This window comes from Pinus tabuliformis, chromosome 8 (genome assembly GCF_031772625.1).
Source record: "Pinus tabuliformis cultivar Carrire ecotype Pingquan chromosome 8, CPIR1, whole genome shotgun sequence".
Lineage (NCBI taxonomy): Eukaryota > Viridiplantae > Streptophyta > Pinopsida > Pinales > Pinaceae > Pinus > Pinus tabuliformis.
In genome coordinates, this window is record NC_142294.1 from 1,335,298,271 (window position 1) to 1,335,317,283 (window position 19,013).

Below are 19,013 nucleotides of genomic sequence, written 5' to 3' on the forward strand. Positions count from 1 at the left end.
AAAAAAATCCGCTCAATTTTTATCAAAATCTAGTCATAATTTCCATGATTTTCTGGTTAAATTTGACGCCTAACTAAGGCGTTGGGGAGTGCAGATCAATGGGATGATGTTTCTGGAATCGTTGTTAGGAGGTAGTTGGATAAGTTAGCGACCTACGAATGTAACAACTGGAATCTATGTGTCAGAAAAAAGTGCAAATTGTTTGGAGTTTTGTTAAATTTTATTAAAAAAATCAAATATTCAGAAAACATATTGTTGAATAAGAATTAAGAAGATTAAGAAGTTACATCAACACGTTTTACAGGCTACACATATTAAAACAACAAATTCAAGTCCAAAATAGTATTTATTTGTAATGGAAATTAAAACAAACTTCTCATTGATTTGGAAACAACATACATCTTTAATGCGGGGAAAAAGAATGGTGGAAGGAAGGAAATTTTGAAATGAAGCTAGAAATTGATAACTAAAGCAAGTAGATTTGTAAACAAAAAAATGTGAATCTGAGTATGATTATGCCTAAATTAAATATTAAATATCCAACTTGTATTTTTTTTAAACCTTGGAATCTAAAATTGATGATGGCGCTAGCCTTGGACTTCAAAAGGAAAGAACACTCATGACATTGCCTTAGCGACACACAGGGTTTCCCACGACAAAGAAAATATCAACCTATCGTTAGAGCTCATGAAAATAGAAATACAGGGGCTTCCACAGGTTGAGAGTGACATTTACTTTTCATCAAGTGGTGTTTAAGAATAGAAAATTCCAGTGAAAATAAATTTAAAATATTAGATTCAATAAAACAAAAAATTTCTTGACATACAAGAAAATAAAACTTAAATGTTGACCCTCCACAGTTGCAAAGGTGCTCGAGTTAAACCTATTGAAAATATAGGTACAAAGAATGAAAATTTGAAGTTCAACCATGAGTGCATAAAAATAGTTGCCAATGTATCTTCTCCACTGAAATGAAGTTCGCTTGTTCAAAGAAATAAGTTAAAATGTGCAGAGTTAGGTCCTTGTGTTGGGCCTTCAATGTTGTAAGCATATGAAGCCATAGTTGAACCTTCACAATCCCTGCCCCTATTCATTCTCATGGTCCTCTGCAACACCATGAGACTCAAAAATGTAGAAAAATTATTCCCCACAAATGTATCAGCCTGGAGGCATACTTCATAATCAGTTGCAGATTGGATGAGATAAGGATATTTTTTGTAGATATCCAATACACCCAATTTCTTTTTTTCATAAGGGGCTAAGAAGCCACTTCATCCCTCCAACAACGTCTTGTCCTCCAGAAAATCATCGACAACAACTAGATAAACAATAAACGACTTCTCTATCCCAGGTTTGTTAGCTAATCTCTTCATAATTTCCTTCTTACTACTGCAAATTCTTAATTCCTCACCATTTCTAGCTCTGGACCTCATCTCCAACTTCTTGCAATGGATCATCCAATTTTTCTCAATTCTCATATGGACTGCCATATATTTGGGTCAAAACATGACTCGACTCATTCTTATTTTATTATGATCAATTTCAGTAGGAGAGCTCAAGCTCTTGAGCTTGGATAAAACTCTAAAGAATTCGACGGAAAAATTATGGACAAGAATGAGGCATTCAAAGACTCTGGCATAATCCTGATAGGAGAGTGGTCATGCCAAAGAAAAATGTGCTTACCCTCCAATTTAATAAAGTTATGCCTATCGATCCCAGGAGTGTTTCATTGTTCCAGCTGTGCCATATCCTTCTCCGTTGTCCACCACTACCCGTTCCTCTTGGCCACAATGAAGACATCATAAAAGATGCTCGAATTCATCCAACTTATGCAAACAAAGTTGTTGTAGAGAGAATTGAAACGATCTAGGGAGAAGAGGGAAACACGGCTGGAAGAAATTCACAGAAACTGCAATGCTATACTACATTCATTATTTGGTGGTTAGTTTGATAGAAAACAAGCTATTGTACGGGGACACTGTTGTAGAGGATGACGAATCTCAACAGTCTCACCAACACGGACCTCACAATATAATGCCTATTGTCATAATTATAACATTAAAAAGATTTACAATCCAATATTTTTTATATGAGTATATTTTGACATACATAATAGGTATATAAATGTTATTTTAGGGTTAGAATTCTTGTCACAATTGTAGATTTCTGTTTCTCCCTTACATTTATTCAAACTTATTTTGATGTAGTTGGAGTACTAGCAAGTTTTTCTCGCTTGGAGGATCTTGAACCAATGATTTTTCTTTGGAGTTCGATCAATTATTGGGGGCGATGGGAATTTTATGATACATGTCCAGAGAAAGCATAATTGAGGTAAGAAGCGAGGATGGGGGATCGAGATGGGATCACATGGGATCTCTCTGATGCGTCTTGGAGGACGACTCTCTTCTTGAGGGATCCGTTCACAAAAAATAGGTGGAAGTGAGGTCACCATTAAGAGATACAAGTCCTCCATCCTCTCTTTCTTACTCTTCTTCTCCTTGTTCTAATTCTTCTCCACTTAACTACCAACTTGACTTATCTTCTCCGTTAGATTTCTTATGTGCCAAAGCCATATTTAAGGATAAAGACATTGAATGACACTTAACTAAAGCTAAGTTAAACCCTTCATAGCAGTGATGCTTCGATTCTTTTCCTCTCTTCCTTGTAAAGGAAAAAAACCCAGCTCTGAGTTCCTTTATAACCTGAACACCACATTCCTCCATCTTACTTCAAACAAACACTGCTTCCGTTTAATTTGACAACGAAAAAGCCCATTATGATGTAACTGATTGTTATGGAAACAACAAACCGAGAAAGTAATTTTGATACGTTTGCTTAGGTAAAACTAAAAATAGAGCAAATCAGTGATAATGATCAAAGTATACCACATCATCTTACTTTTAAATGCAAAAACAACTTTTACCACTTTTTTTTCATAAATTTAGATGGAGCTTAATCTTGATTTTTATATAATACATATTTTATTATAAATAAAGAGTTTTTATATTCAATGATTTAATTTTTCAAGATGATCTTCCCAAATCTTCTATTCCTTCGATGTACCTTTGCACTTTTAGGGGCCATTACTAGTTTATATATGTATGTTTTTAAAACTTATAATTATAATATAAAATTGTTTTTACTTGGTCGTTTTTCTCGAACATGAAACAAACATGAAACAGGGTAACAACCTAAGAACCTGAGACATTTGATATGAGCGAAAGCCTCTTAACAAAACACCAATGATTAATTCCAAGTGACTTGCTTTTCCTTGAATAATGATGATGACTCAATCTCCATTCCTAGATAGTAGCCCATACTGATTTGAAAAATAAACTATAATAAATTTTGAAAAATAAACTATAATAAATTTTTCCCACCATGTGAAAAACAAAAAACCACCCAAATAAATTTTGATGAAATTCAAACACTTTCACCCAAAAACAAATAACCTAACTCAATAACATAAGTCACTTCCCCGTTTACTTTCCCACTTAGGCGTTACAGTAGCTTGGGTCATTGTCAAATCTTTCATGTCTATCAGTTTATATCAAATCGCGCATCCAGATTAGCGTCGCATTTAAGAACAGGACGTCACTCCCACAACAAGGCAGAGCGAACAAAATTTCTTTCATGTCTATCAGTTTATATCAAATCGCGCATCCAGATTAGCGTCGCATTTAAGAACAGGACGTCACTCCCACAACAAGGCAGAGCGAACAAAATTTCATAGCATTAAACAGAAGTATAAATACATGAGGCATGTGCACAGCTAGGAAGAAAGAGCCAGTGTGAAGCAGCAGCCTCACCTATATCTTCAAAGGACTTGGGCGCGGATTGGTGATCCAGAGATCAAATATTTACTGAAAGTCTTCAAGGGAGGGCAATTTTAGCGTTTCAAAGTCATTCCAGTCGTCTTGAATGCTGCGATTTCGGTTGAATCCAGTGTGTTGGAATCAGTTTCTGCATCAAAAACGCGTAGTTTAAAGAGTTTATAAACTAGGGCAAGATTATGACAAAATCCGACCATTTTTTTTTGAAAATTTGGGTTAATCTGATTCAAAAAAGATAAAAACTACCTCATTCCCATAGAAATATGCCGTCCACGGGAATATGTGGCGTCTGTAGACGACGACCATAAAAAATGGCCGCCGAAAGGTTATTCCAATGCTCGAATCGTCTTACAATTAAGCGCAACAATGACCGAGCAAGACATAATCCTGACTGTCCGAAGGCCACATGCATGAAATCAGGACGCAAATGCTCTGAAAAGAGGCTCATCTTTTTGCCCTACGAGGGGTTTAGGCCACTCAATACGAGCTTCTCTTGTAATCGGGGTTCGATTTCGAATACCGGCATCGCACCCACTCAAAGGTTTCTACATTTTTCTTTTCTACGGCATTTTTTTCGGTATTGTTAATTTCATTATTCATATAAAATAAAGGCGTGAATCTTTAGAGCTGCAAAGATTTAATTCTTTACAAACTATGTATTACGTAGAAATATGTTTCTAGGGCAATGCGAGACCGGCAGTGCCCTAATGGTATAAATATCTCTCACAGCTTTTTTTGGTTCCCCTGTTTTTCCATGAAAATTAAAGTTTGCCGAAGATTTTGCCAAGGATGTCATTTGAAAGATCGAAAGGAAGCTTTCTATTTTTAATCAAACACCGAATTTGCATTTTTTTTACAGGTTTTTTTAAGGAAAAAAATTACGAACTTTTTATTATATAAAAATAAAAAATTGTTACATAATTATACTTACAGCATATATGTCAAAATAATACTTATAGCATATATGTCAAAATAATTCCGAAATACATTCCACATTCCCACAGGCATACAACCCAGAGTGACAGCCATAGTTGAAAATAACCAACCAATATTCGGGAATACAATCCAGAGTGACAGCCATAGTTGAGAAGAACCAACCAATATTCCAAAAACCCTCGCAATAGAAGTTGCTGAAACAAAATAGGACAATCAAGTCCACCATGAAAAAAAAACCAACGTAAAACAACCCGTAAGTCCAAAATGTGTCACAGAAATAAAAATATGTTTGAAAAAAACCCAAAAAGTAAAAACCCACCATATATAATCAAGATATAATACCTGAGGACCGACCGCCCAGTACCCAGGGTTGCGTAGAAACTATGCAACCCATCACGCCCAAAAACAAAAACAGGGCAGCATAGAAACAGGGGCAGAAATCCCCATAGGAACCCCAGTTGCAGGGGAGAGCCCTGAGAAACCCCTGAGCATTGGAATAACCGGTTCTTTATCTCCGCTTCCCCATACAGTCCATGTTTTCTTTTAAATGTCTCAATTTGTGAAATTTGACACAAATCTCTGGGACTGGTCCAGTTTTCTTTGAAATGTCTCAATTTGTGAAATTTGACACAAATCTCTGGGACTGGTCCAGTTTTCTTTGAAATGTCTCAATTTGTGAAATTTGACACAAATCTCTGGGACTGGTCCAGTTTTAACTTGAACTGTAACTTAGATATCTAATCTTATATCTTTTTGTTCTGCTGGATTGGAAGATCCTTCTTCAAAACTTCTGAGCCCCCGCACTCCCCTATCTCTTATTAAATCTCTATTCAAGTGGAAGAATAATGATATTTGCATTTAAATCGACAGACCTTTTGATGCAAGCAGGGCATATTTTCGTTACGGATCACCCAGAAAAATCCAATTGCATTTCCGGATTATATTTTTCCTTTGGAGATCAGGTCATCTGATACTTGTAAGGCAATCCTGTGGTATGCGAATGTTGTTTTATAAAGTTAAATGTATTTTTCTGTTAATTGTAAGGGAATTTCGCTTCACCATTTCCGGATTATATTTTCCTTTGGAGATCAGGTAATCTGATACTGGTAAGGCAATCCTGTGGTATGGGAATGTTGTTTTATAAAGTTAAATGTATTTTTCTGTTAATTGTAAGGGAATTTTCGCTTCGCCATACAGTACATGTTTTCTTTTAAATATGGCTCAATTAGTGAAATTAGACACAAATCTCTGGAATTGGTCTAGCTTTAACTTGAGCTGTAACTCACGTATGGAATCTTACTTCTTTTAGTGCTGCTGGATTGGAAGATTCTTCTTAAAACCTTTTGAGCCCCACTCCCCTGCCTCTTATTAAATCTCTATTCAAATGGAAGAATAATGATATTTTCATTTAAATTGGTAGATCTTTTAACGCAAGAAGGCCATATTTTGGTTAGGGATCACCTAGAATAATCAAATTTCATTTCCGTATTATATTCTTCATGTGGAGATCAGTTAAACTGATACTTATAAGGCAGAAGGAAGGCAATATGACACTTCTAAGGCAATCATGTGGTTTCGGAATGTTGTGTTTTTAAGGAAAACTTTTTCTGGTACTTGTAAGGGAATCCTCTGGTATCGGAATGCTATTTTTTTAATAGGTAAAAGCTTTCGCCACTTTTTTTTTAATAGGTAAAAGCTTTTGTTTGATATGTGGGAGCATGAAACTCAACTTTCGTATTAACACATTAACCCGCTTTTTAGTAATATGAATTTGTTCTCTGTACCTGTGCATTGAGAGATATGTGCTTTTAGTATTTACCAACCACTCATGGTTAATACCCAGTCTAGTATCAAGATCTCACCGAACCCTAATTAAGCTAATTGTTGATAAGGAGGAAGACAAAATTGATTCAATGATAACTTATTTATGCTCCAATTGAACAAAGAAACTAAGTAGTAGGCTTAGTTTAATTGAATTTTAGAGTGATAATACTGATTATATATTTTTCTGATATTTGCATATCCTTGAGTACTATCTAACATAACGCGCTTAAAGACTCCTTATTGTCTACTAGGTACTTGGGATAAGATTGAATTCTGGTGAATCATAATTGGGTAAATAAAAATGATCAGTTATCTTTCACTGTTCTATGCAGCCTCATCCTGAAAGTGAAATTCATTTCTTTGTAACCTTTTGAATAACATCCAAGGGGACATACAAATATGAATTCCAGGCCTGTCCTATTACACTTAGTACCTCATGGGCTTAGTGTGCCCCCACAAAATTTTAGCTATTGCAACTTTTTCCTGACCATTGTGATTACATCTTAGAGTGCTGTTATAGTAACTCTTGAATGCTCAAAAGTAAATCGAGGGAGCAGCTACACCATATTTTATTCGTGTCCTTTATAATGCTATACATACTATAATCTTGCATGTAAATCGATGAAGGTCGACATCTTTAGTTACAGGTCACTGCGATCTGGTAATAGAAGTGGCTGAATTTTACTGTTGTTGTTAAGTATAAAAGAATATTAATCTTGTGTATTTTTCTCATGAATTTGCTACAGAGCTGAGAAAATGAGGATACACTGCGGTGAAGGAAAAGTAAAGCTTCATTTCAAGCTGGACCATCAAGTGAGTTTTGGGGAGCACCATGCTGTGTTAGGATCATCAAAAACTTTTGGGGTATGGAAAAAGAAGCTGATGATGTCATGGAGTGAGTCTGGATGGATTTTGGATCTGGAAACTAAAGGTGGTGAAAAAGTTGAGTACAAGTTTGTGATTGTTAGAGGAGATGGAAAGATAATATGGGAGGGAGGCCATAACCGGCTGTTAGAACTCCCTGAAAAAGGGAGCTTTGAAATTGTCTGTCACTGGGACAAGACACAAGAAGCCCTGTATTTGCAAAGGATGGATCGTGTACTTGCAGCATCACAGACTTTGGATATTAAGAAGGAAGCAACCTCATCAAATGGGAAGCCTCAAGTAGAGACAGACGAGAATGTACCTGAGGCAAGTCCTTTTGTTCAAGAATGGCAAGGCAAAGATATTACTTTTATGAGATCTATTGACCGTTCAGTCAGAGAAAGGGAAAGGAGCTGGAATACATCCTGCTTAGAGGTATCAGGCTATCAGCAGGGAAGCTGGTTGGAGTTGATCAAATTGCAAGAAATTGGTGGTGGAAGGTAAGATACATCTGTTGTTATTTTTTATTGAAAAAGATTTATGGGTCCAGGCATACTCTTGGTCTTCATGTGAGACTTTTAGATACCCAGGACGCAATTTACAGGGTCACTTCTCGGCTGCCTTGAAAGTTTGTAAGGATCCTTCTTTATTCCGTAATTTCATTTGCGTGAGGTTAAAAAAGGCTCTGTTAGAATACTTCATAAAGTTCATCGTAGGGAATACAACAAAGCAAATCCCATTGGTCTAACTCTACACTTTCAGAGACGGTCATGGATTTGGGGAATTTTCTGAAGCATTTGTGCAGACTGAAATCAAAACATATTCTACCTCTGAGAAAGTGAAGAGCTAAATCAATGTTATGTATATTTTCTCTCTTCGTTCTCTTTTCATAGCTCTGAAACCCTAGTTTTCAATCTGACTAGCCCAGAGATTAAGTCGGGTCACATCTAGCAAATGACACCACTATAAAAAGAGGTAGACGGTCAAGCTATTCACGAGGTTTATGGTATTTTTATGTTGTGGCGATGTCAAGTAGAATTGCATACTATGAAAATGTGAGCAATGACTTCCAACAATATATAGTTTCCTTAAAATAATGGCTCTTTCAATGAATTCAATCCACACATGAATAAGCTAAAGGAACAAATGTAGTCATGGTTCCATTTTTCAATATCATTTCAGAGCTCCATTCGAATCAACAAAAATTACTTACCAATTTGTCAAGATTTTGCTCCCCACGGAAGGTTTCTCACTACTCTGATTACGAAATGGAACTACTTCATCATGGTGGGATTTTTTTTTGACAAAATAATGTCCTGACTTGGGTGAGATAACTGGGGCAGTATTTATTCTTGGATCGAACCTCAGTATAGTAGAAGGTGACCTTAGTATCACTTTCCTTGAAGATTGAACTTTTCCAATTGTATCAATGGATAACAAATAGAAGAGTACATAAAGGACCAATATCACTTGGGCTAATTGTGTGGGTGTTGTAGTAAAATGTAACTAGGTTTCGGTCTTCATAATTACATGTAATTGTGACTTTTGTAAATGATGTAATGAAGAAAATAAAATTATTATAGTAAGCCTTGCTTCATGGGTTTCATGAGCAAATGATTTTATTTTAGATGGCTCCAATTGAGAGCTTTAGGATTTATTATTAGTGTCATAGAATTAATGTCATCTATGAAGAATTCTTCTTGAGCATGTATATGAGTCAACAAAGGTGTCTAGAAGCCCTCCAACGACAAGCACTAGTTCCACTCCTCATGTCGGCCTTGAAATGAATAAGGATCTCATGTTGGCTCACTATATAGAGACACATCCCTTCATACACTCAAGTCGGCTTATTTATGATGGGCAACCACTATATATAGGCACCAAGGTACTTCACATTTCCTCAGTTCAGGAATTCAGATCATCCTCTGAATTCGGATGGGTAATAACAAGAATACAGTTCAAATCCCTAGAACAGAAACTAATTCGGATGGAAGGAGCAGCGAGAAAAGATGATAATGGAACAACGAAAAAGTCTAAGGGCTAGCTACAAGTACAGTGATTCAGATATCTCTCTCTGATGTTCAAATGAGGCTACAATCATCTCTGAATTCGGATGGGCAGAGGTAGAATGAGGTTCGGATACATCTCAATGTTATTCAGATGGGCAGTGGCAAGATCTCTGTGGAAACTACAGAACGAAGCTGTCTCATAGTCAATGGAATTTGGATCCCTCTGAGATTTGGATTACAGAGAAGGGAGAACAGTTCAGATGGGTCAGCAAGGAGTGATGAAGGGACAACTAAATTTTGGAGCTATTGTTCAATGTTGTATCAAGGCGTTTCGGTGCTGCTACAAAGGTCACAATTTGGTGACATTACATTGACATGTCTCAGTGCCATCTTTAAGATGATCTCAGTGCTTAGTAAGTCAAAGAGGAAGATGAATCAAGAAGAAGAAAAGAGCAGAGAACTAATGTCTTGGTCTTGGAGTGGCTTATAGGTCAAGGGTCTTCGTCTTGGTATTTGTCAATTGGAATCTCTACAAGAAGAATTTGTGTGGGTTTTCCTCTCAAATAGTAAGAGGTTTTGGCCCTAGCAGAGGGCCAACATTCCGTGTTCTTGTCTCTTTTGTTTTGGTAACTATTTGATGAAGTAAAAGAACATACACTAATAATAAGAGAAGATTGTGATAATAAGGAAAAAGTAAAATGTACCTCACAAAGTTTTATCATCGTCCGAAGAATCTCACCCTAACCTAAATGCCCTAGATTCTTCAACGGGTGTGACTTCCTTGCTTAATATGTTGATGTGTGGGAGCGAGACTATTTTGATCAATTTGTCCACATTGAGACAATTGTGGCCAATGATAGAATATACCTTGCAAAATATAAATTTGGCCATCATAATATATGTTGCACGTGATGATAAGCTTTTGCAACTTTATAATAATAATATCATCTATTTTTAAGGTCATTGCCAAGCCAGACACTGAATTTATGTAGAAGATCCCCTTGTTTGTGTGACAAGGGACCCGTCTCTGCATAGTTATTTGACTGCCAAAGTGTACGAAGGTATACATATGCTACCCCCTCAAGATTTGAACATGTGGTCTCTTACGAGGAAACATATGCTGTTAACCATGAGGCCCACTCATATTGGTGTCATAAATGTTGTAATCCAACAAGAGATTAGGATACAAGGCCCAACTAATATGGTCATAGCCATCAAATTAGCTCCTTGCATTGAAGCTAACAAATATAGCTATATGCAAGTCTCTCCTAGATCCATGGTAGGAGACAAGGATAAAATGTTCCCAATAGTGTAACAACACCTTGCCTTATGGGAATCTTAGTAAATCATATGGATGAAAGATGATCTAAACGATTGTGGTTAAGTTAAGTAAAAGGTTATAGATCTCATTGATTCATGCAATACCTATAATGTCATTGACAAAAGGATGGAAAACCAACACAATTGCTTTGCCTGCCTAGTTACAAACTTTATTTTATGGTTGCAAAAAAAGGAGCTATAACTTGTGAAGGAAAATACCAACATCAAACTCAACATGATAGATTACAACTTATCAACCCGATGTATGCCATTCTTACCGAGGTGGTAGATATGGTCCTAGATATGCAGTGGCTAAAAACTTTGATTACATTTTCCATGAACTTAGAGGAATTAGTCATGAGGTTCTCACTACAAGAAAAAAGGACATTGATGAGGGTCGAAAAATCTCACCATAAGCTCATTAGTGACGGTCAAAAGAGCCTTTGTCACCAAAAACTGAATGTCACCAAAAGTGGCGTCGCCAAAAGTATAGGTGTTGTGGTGACATTCAAGGTTCGTTACCGATAATGATTTATAATGATGGATAGTGACCGTCACCAACAACGATGATGGATCTTAGCCTCTGTCACCAAAAAACTGAACGTCGCCAAAGGTTGCGTCATGAAAACTATAGGTGTTGTGACATTCAAGGTCCGTCACGAATAATGATTTTAATGACAGATAGTGACTGTCACTATTTCATATGAACAACGATTTCTTATGATGGACCTTTCATGGCCGTCACCATTGATGCATATATATGGTGACGTTTGTTGACCGTCATCATTTCATATTTTGGTGACGGTCGAAAAATGTTACCATAAGCTCATTGGTGACAGTCAAAAGAGCCTCTGTCACCAAAAGTATAGGTGTTGTGGCGACGTTCAAGCTCTATCACAAATAATGATTATAATGACAAATAATGTCAGCCATTATTTCATATGAAAAACAACAATTTATAGTGATGGACCTTTCATGGTCGTCACTATTGATGCATATGTATGCTAACATTGTTAACTGTTACCATTTCATATTTTGGTGAGGGTAAAAGAATGTCACCATAAGCTCATTAGTGATGGTCAAAAGAGTCTCTGTCACCAAAAACTGATCGTCACCATTTTATATAAATATCAGGGCACGATGAAATCAAAATACCAACCTCCTACTTGAGTCTCTGTCACCAAAAACTGATCGTCACCATTTTATATAAATATCAGGGCACGATGAAATCAAAATACCAACCTCCTACTTGTAAAGCAGGTGCTTTTCCATTGAGCTAGCACCCTTTAAAGAATTAGACTTTAAAAAATTAGACCTTGAAACTTTATAAATTGTAAATTCTACAACTTTCAATAAATTATAAAACTTTGTAAAGTCTTGGCAATTTTTTTACTAAACAAGAGCCACAAGATTGCAATGTCACTACTTTTGTGGTTGTTGTGGCTCTTGTGGAAACATAGAATATCACAAATTATTATCATGTTAAATCTTTTAATTATTTCAAACTTATCACATCGTCTAGGTTTTCTATTCTATTTGAAAGACTAACATTACAAGACTACATAAGATTAATACATATGTTATTTTCTTCCTAGATGACTGACATGACAACTATATTCAGTTGGCAATAAAATTTAAATGTAGAGACTAATAATATTTCCTTATGCAACACGTAATTCACAATACAATATAAATTAAATATAGAAACAACATTATTTTATACACTGGAAATTCACAATACAATGTAGATATAAACACAACATTATTCTACACACTGAAAATTCTGATTAGGAAGAAAATAGCTTGAAAGAATGAGTTTTTGTAATACCTCTTGACACAAACATATATATATATATATATATATATATATATATATATATATATATATATATATATATGTATATGCAAAAGAACCTCCATGTTTTCCAGACTTTATATCAAAGTGAAACTCTAATATGATCTTTGCATGTAAGTATAACTTTAGCAGTAGAAAACATTAACAATGTACGCTCTGATATTGCTTCATTGAGAATACCATATTTCCATCCAGTGAGGATATTTCATGCCACTGACATCCCCAAAAATGTAACAACAAATGTGACAAAATTTTGAGCAGCACTTGTTGCACCTATCTATCTCAAATATATATCTCTTAATGGTTCATGTTCAATGTACTATAGTTAAGCACATGTGCAATGATCATGAGTCATCATCAGGGAAAAGAACCCAACAAAATTTTACTAAGAAGCCTGGTGGAATTGGGTAGTTTGTTGAAAAAACTATTGTTGACTAGTACTTAAATGCGTAATCCTCAAAGGTATAATTATTGGAATCTTCTAGTTCATACAAGTAGTCCTCATATGAAAATTCAACAACCTGAAGTACAACTATTTCATAATCATCTTACAAGTTATCATAAGAATAAGATGGTCATAAAAGGTGAATGTAGAAGCTTTAAAAGATGTTAAACCAACCATGTCAATTTTGCCAACTTTTGTAGAGTCAACCTCTTCATTAGCCTACAAAATAGATAGAATACAAATGAATTGTCTATGGTTCCAAAAGATCAACAAAAAAGAGATCACTGCACATGAAATTGTATAATGAGCATGCAACAACAAAACTTGAATGCATAATCTTCACATTCAAACATAATATAAGCAAACTAGTCAGACTTCTTCAAGATATTTAGTCGTGGCAATCTTATATTCCATCTTTAATGTATGAGCCTTCGTAAAGTAAGGTTTTTTATCCTATCATCAGAAACCAATGAAAGCATTAGAGAATCCCATCAAACCATGCCAAAATTGGGAAATAAAATGAGACCTATTATTTACCAAAAGGCACTTATCTCTTTAAACCCTAAATGTTGAAAGAATACACCAACATCCACCCAAAAAAATAAAAAATTAAAAACAAACTTTATTCAGGTGAAGGTGGTTTTTTTTAATCAGGAGAATTGGTAGACCTACTACTTGTCACTGAGAAGCCTTGGATCAAGTCAATGAGACTGCCACTAAACTCTTGAGCCTAGAGCCACTGCCCACAAGCCTATCTAAACAGATAAACTAAGTTTGAACCTGAGTGAGGAAGCCCTATATTGGTTGGAAAGAACCTTGAATTTTATTCAATTGAAGGTTATTATTCAAAATCCACACAATGATAAAGACTTTATATGTGAAGGTTATCCATGACAATGTTTTAGTTGATGTTTATATTATGATCACCAATAAAAGCAATCAATCCTTTTCATCAGAGGCCTTTAATTTTGGACATCATTCTAATAGGCGTTGAATGTCATAAATTGGTTTTGTATAATACATAAAATTATTCACAAATTACTTTAAAAGAGACTTAAAAGGGAACCAAACAACACCCAAACCAAAATCCAACCATTAAAAATAAAAATTATGCAACCATTCTTTCAAAGTGTACCCTTACCTCTTTTGTCATTGACTTCCATTTATCAACTCCTTGTCTATTAACCTGCATGAAATAGTTCATACTTCAATTCCTACAGATTCACTTCACACATGCAAAACATATCCAATGGCCAACAAGACCAAGTTTACCATAGCTTCTCTGTATATAAATGACATATCACACAACAAAAAGATAACTTATAACTATGGGTTTTGAATCTAGCATACCCCTTTGGCATCAACATTATCCTCTTTGTATTTTTTTTTCTGAACTCCTCCCTGCCATGACAGATTTTGTAAGCAAGCAAACATGGCTTTTATTTAAAGAGTAAAAAATAATACAACTCATTGAGGCATCTAGGTATTCATGCTTCTATGTGTACACATGCATATGCCTTCACGTTGCAGGAACATAATGCCCAATAGAGGTATGCTATGTTTGGAATCAAGGACCTCAACACTGCAATGTGTAAACTTCAGTATATATTTTGACAGTTGGTAAAGCATATATGAAGCATATATAATATAATTTTTTCCCACAATAGCAATGAAAATTACAAACCAGCAGATTAAACCATTCTAACTAATTGTTTCAATTTTGAAAAGTGTTATGGAAAGATTCATATTCCAAAAATTCTAAAATAACTAAATCAAAATCGATTTTATTACAAGAATTTCACAATGTTGTAGTATTGTTTCTTAATTCTCCACCAACTATCGAATATAATAACTTAACTTAAATTGGTTGCAAATTCTAGGAATCTGACAGACATGAGTGAAATAAATTGTTTGACCTCATTCCTGTTTGTCAGATTCTGAAATATTCCTAGAATATGGAATCTATTTAAAATTTCTGAATACAATAGCAATGCACTTCCATATGCTTTCTCCACTCCTTAAAAAAAGGAATATTTGTGAGTTTCGAAATGCTCCACTTATCCTTGTGAAGTGTAGTACTACACTTTTGTGTGACTTGTAAGTATCCTCCTCAGCCAAACTATATTACAAGCTACAATTATTGTTACCTTATATTTTGTTCTAGTATAGGAAAGAAATGTTTTCATTGGTTTCTGATGATAGGATAAAATACCTTATTCAATGACCAATGATATATACCTTATAAGTTAGAAAGCCTCTCATCTACCATATAATGTGATTGATTCTATACTCTAAAGTACCCTTCACATATGTCAAAATTCTCTTGATTGTCACTCAACGATCAACCTTGGTAGTTGTAAAAAATTTAGAAATGTGATTTGTTAAAATCCCATTTAATGGTTGTCAGATAAATCAAAATCCATATCAATTGTTTATAAAAAGATGCATTTGTTAATGTGGTTAATAACTTCAAGTCAACCTCTATAGGTGTAGATGTTGCCTTACAACCAACCATCTTAATTTTTTCTAACAAACTTTTAACATAATTTGTGTGTAATGCACATTAGAGAAATTTGAGAACTAAAATATTACACAATCACAAGTTAAGGTTTAGAATTGTTCTTAAGGAAAAGTTGTTGCCTAGATCTCTTCTTTGGATGAATCTGCAACCACAGAGAAGGTTATTGCTGCCCAGACCGACTTTGTTTTCATAAAACTACCTTAGCTAGTCCTTTGTGCCAAAGTACTGCTCCATTGTTGCCCTGAACTGGCCTTATCAAGTTTACATTGCAACCAAAGAACTGCTTGCAGCCCAAAATAATGTTTTTGCTGGCCTAAACTAACTTAGAAAAACCTTGGTGCCATTGAATTGCTACTCAAATTAATCACACCACAAAACCCTTTCTTGCTTGCGAAATCAAATGAAAGGTGCCTCACAAAATTAAGCCAAACAAATTAGAGAGGGAGAAGAGAGATTGGCTAGAGTAGGATCTTTTACCATCGAAACTAATCAAAGAAAAAAGGGATCTTAATCCCTCAGAGCCTCAACTCATAAATCAGATAGATCCCCAATCCATGATGAGAGAAATGATTCTCCTCTCTTATTTATAATTCTCTTTAGGGTCTCTTTTCCTAAATTTAATTTGAGGGGCTAACAAGTTTCCCTCCACTTTGCCCCAATTATGGCTTCTTCCACAATTTTTCCTCCAATTACTCTAATTTACTCAATGTTAATCCAAAACATTGAATAATGGGTTCCCCTCTTTATAATTGACTATAGCCTATGAGGTTGGATAGGCTACTTTGTCCTCCCTTGGGCAATTAATTTGAAGAGAACAATACATGCCCTAAAGTGGGGCCCTAAGTTGTTGGTCAAGTATTTTTCTACATAAAATTAGACTTACAAGTCCAAAACAATAAGCAAAAGCATTGTTTATAGTCATATATATCGAGGGCATAATCAACGTTAATCATTCTCCTAATTGGTAAGGTCTGTCTTACACTCAATTTAGTGCATTTACAAGGCTTATTTCACTATTTTATTGTGTCCTCATTGCAATGTGTTGTTGTAGAATATCATTTTCAAGTTTTTCAATCATCTAAACTAACTCTTAATCCCATCATCCAATAAATATTTATAGGCACTAGTCTATTAATATTGTGGTAGAGTGTTTTGATAGTGTAGGGAAGCCTCCCATGGCATTTTAGGAGTTGGCCTAAAGAGTGGGGACTCATGTTGAGGTGACAATGGGAAATTGTCCTGTGTGGTGCTCCTCTAGCATCTTGCTAAACCTTTGGAAGACTGATAATCCGTGCGGTAATAGCTTCCACAAAAAGATTTATTGACTAGGGAGATTGTCTACTCTAATATTGCTTGCCATAAATCATGGTGTTGTCCCTCCATTTATGTCCCAAATCATGGGTGAAGATGTAACAAAGCTATTGAGCTAAAGCCTAATGGAGAGTACTCCTTGATTAATTTTTATGGAACGTTTGAGAATACATTCCATTATGCCTTCATTGATTTGAATTTTGATGTTTCAAACTTTCATTTCATGTTTATTGTATTTGAATGATTTTCAGTTTTTTTAAACATACTTAAGCTATCTATGGCTTAGTGATTGATCACAAAACATAAATGAAAAATGGATCTTGTGAGCATGCAAATGGTGTCCTATGGTTCAAGTGTGAGTAGTATAGGTATGTTTTTTAGGGGCCAAATATACATTAAGCATACTAGAAACCTATGCATGTATTCTGAACACTAGGAAGACATCAACTGAAATAAAATCGAAGCTTTCACTACTCAACCATTGAGCAACACCACCCATATGCAGGTATCTGGTTCCATTGTCCAAACTCAACTTCACTTTCTAGTTGTTGCGCTGGCACTCCTACATTGTATTCATAACGATTGTACTCTTTAGTCCCATTGACCTACTTTTGTGGTCATTAGTCAGACATTAATAAAATTATCTTATCTTCCAACTTCGCATATATCTTACTTGAGATTCTATTCCACTCATGTTGTATTTCCTACTAATGAGACCAAATCAATTTATCAAAAAGAATTGTAAAGTAATTTGAATGCCATGTTATCCCCCATAGTACATGAAAGGATTTCATCATTTTTTTGTTCCACTTACCAAACATATCTTGATGGCACAAGTGATTCAGTCTTCAAATGCAACTAAGGGTTATTTTATGGACACACATTTTCCCTGGCATTACCCTTATGGTATTGTATTACTGACCAACTCCTCAACAGTGGGCATGCAATGTCTAGAGGAAAAAGATCATTGCAAGGTCTAGAACATATTTATACATTTTATAATAGTTGAACCTCATAATAGCATATGTCTAGAACAGATTTATACATTTTCTAATCTTCCCTTTCTGCTAGAAATCATTTCCAAAGATAGTTGTCTTTTATCCACTTGTGAATCACTTTCTAAAACTAGATATTCATGGTTTAATACAACTTTCAATTCACTGTTTGCCAAGGCTAAAATCAGATCTGAAAAGAGATATAAAAGTCTACCTTTGTTGACCCTAGAAATAATTTGTAAGAGTAGATTTCTGTGTGTGTACTAATCTGCTACAAATAGTCAATCAAACCTAGAAATTAGACCTCTTGTCCTCAATAATTTACAACCCATAAAGAGTATAGATTATACATTTCACCCCATCTGAAATTGGACTATATATATATATATATATATATATAGAGAGAGAGAGAGAGAGAGAGAGAGAGAGAGAGAGAGAGAGCAGATTCTTAATTATTTCATGATCCAACCTCTATGTCATACACTCTTCAATTGAGTAGACATAGGAAAGTCCCTTGTGGTGATTGTAAATCAACCTAAAGTGAGGGTTCCAAGGTGACAGTGATAACTCTTCCAAGTTTCATTTTTCCTTTCAACCAGTGAAGGCTTTGCATCCAATGTGAGAGATTAAGTGGTGACATGCCACATGGAGACATCAGAGGCAGTTGAATTTGATGATAATAATTAATCAAGAACATGATAAAAACAAGAAAAGAGTGCAAGGATAACTGACTCAAGACAACATATGATGAATACATTACAATTCTTAATGAACATATTTAGCATATGTCAGTCTGCCCCATAAGATCAATCCTAGGAATTGAACAAATGTCGTGTGTATGTAGCAACTAGCAAAGAACATACTGCTTTCAAGCCAAATTTCGAGATGATAATAAATAATCGGCCACATGGTAAAAACAAGAAAGAAGGGCAAGGATACTTGACTCAAAACAACATATAATGAATGCATTACATTTCCTTAATGAACAAATTTTAGTATGTCAGTCTGCCCCATAAGGTCAATCCTAGGGATTGGACAGGAAACATGTGTATATAGTGGATAGCAAAGAAAATTCTGCTTCACAGACAAGTTTCGAGACA

General features: G+C 35.1%; 1 pseudogene across 1 annotated transcript; it reads left to right on the top strand.

The window, feature by feature from the left end:
* The first annotated feature begins 3,668 nt into the window (after positions 1–3,668).
* LOC149240401 (phosphoglucan, water dikinase, chloroplastic-like) lies at positions 3,669–8,588 on the top strand (annotated as a pseudogene). The gene is made up of 2 exons (XR_016245529.1): positions 3,669–4,374; positions 7,340–8,588. The product of XR_016245529.1 is annotated as a phosphoglucan, water dikinase, chloroplastic-like (transcript).
* The last annotated feature ends 10,425 nt before the right edge of the window (positions 8,589–19,013 follow it).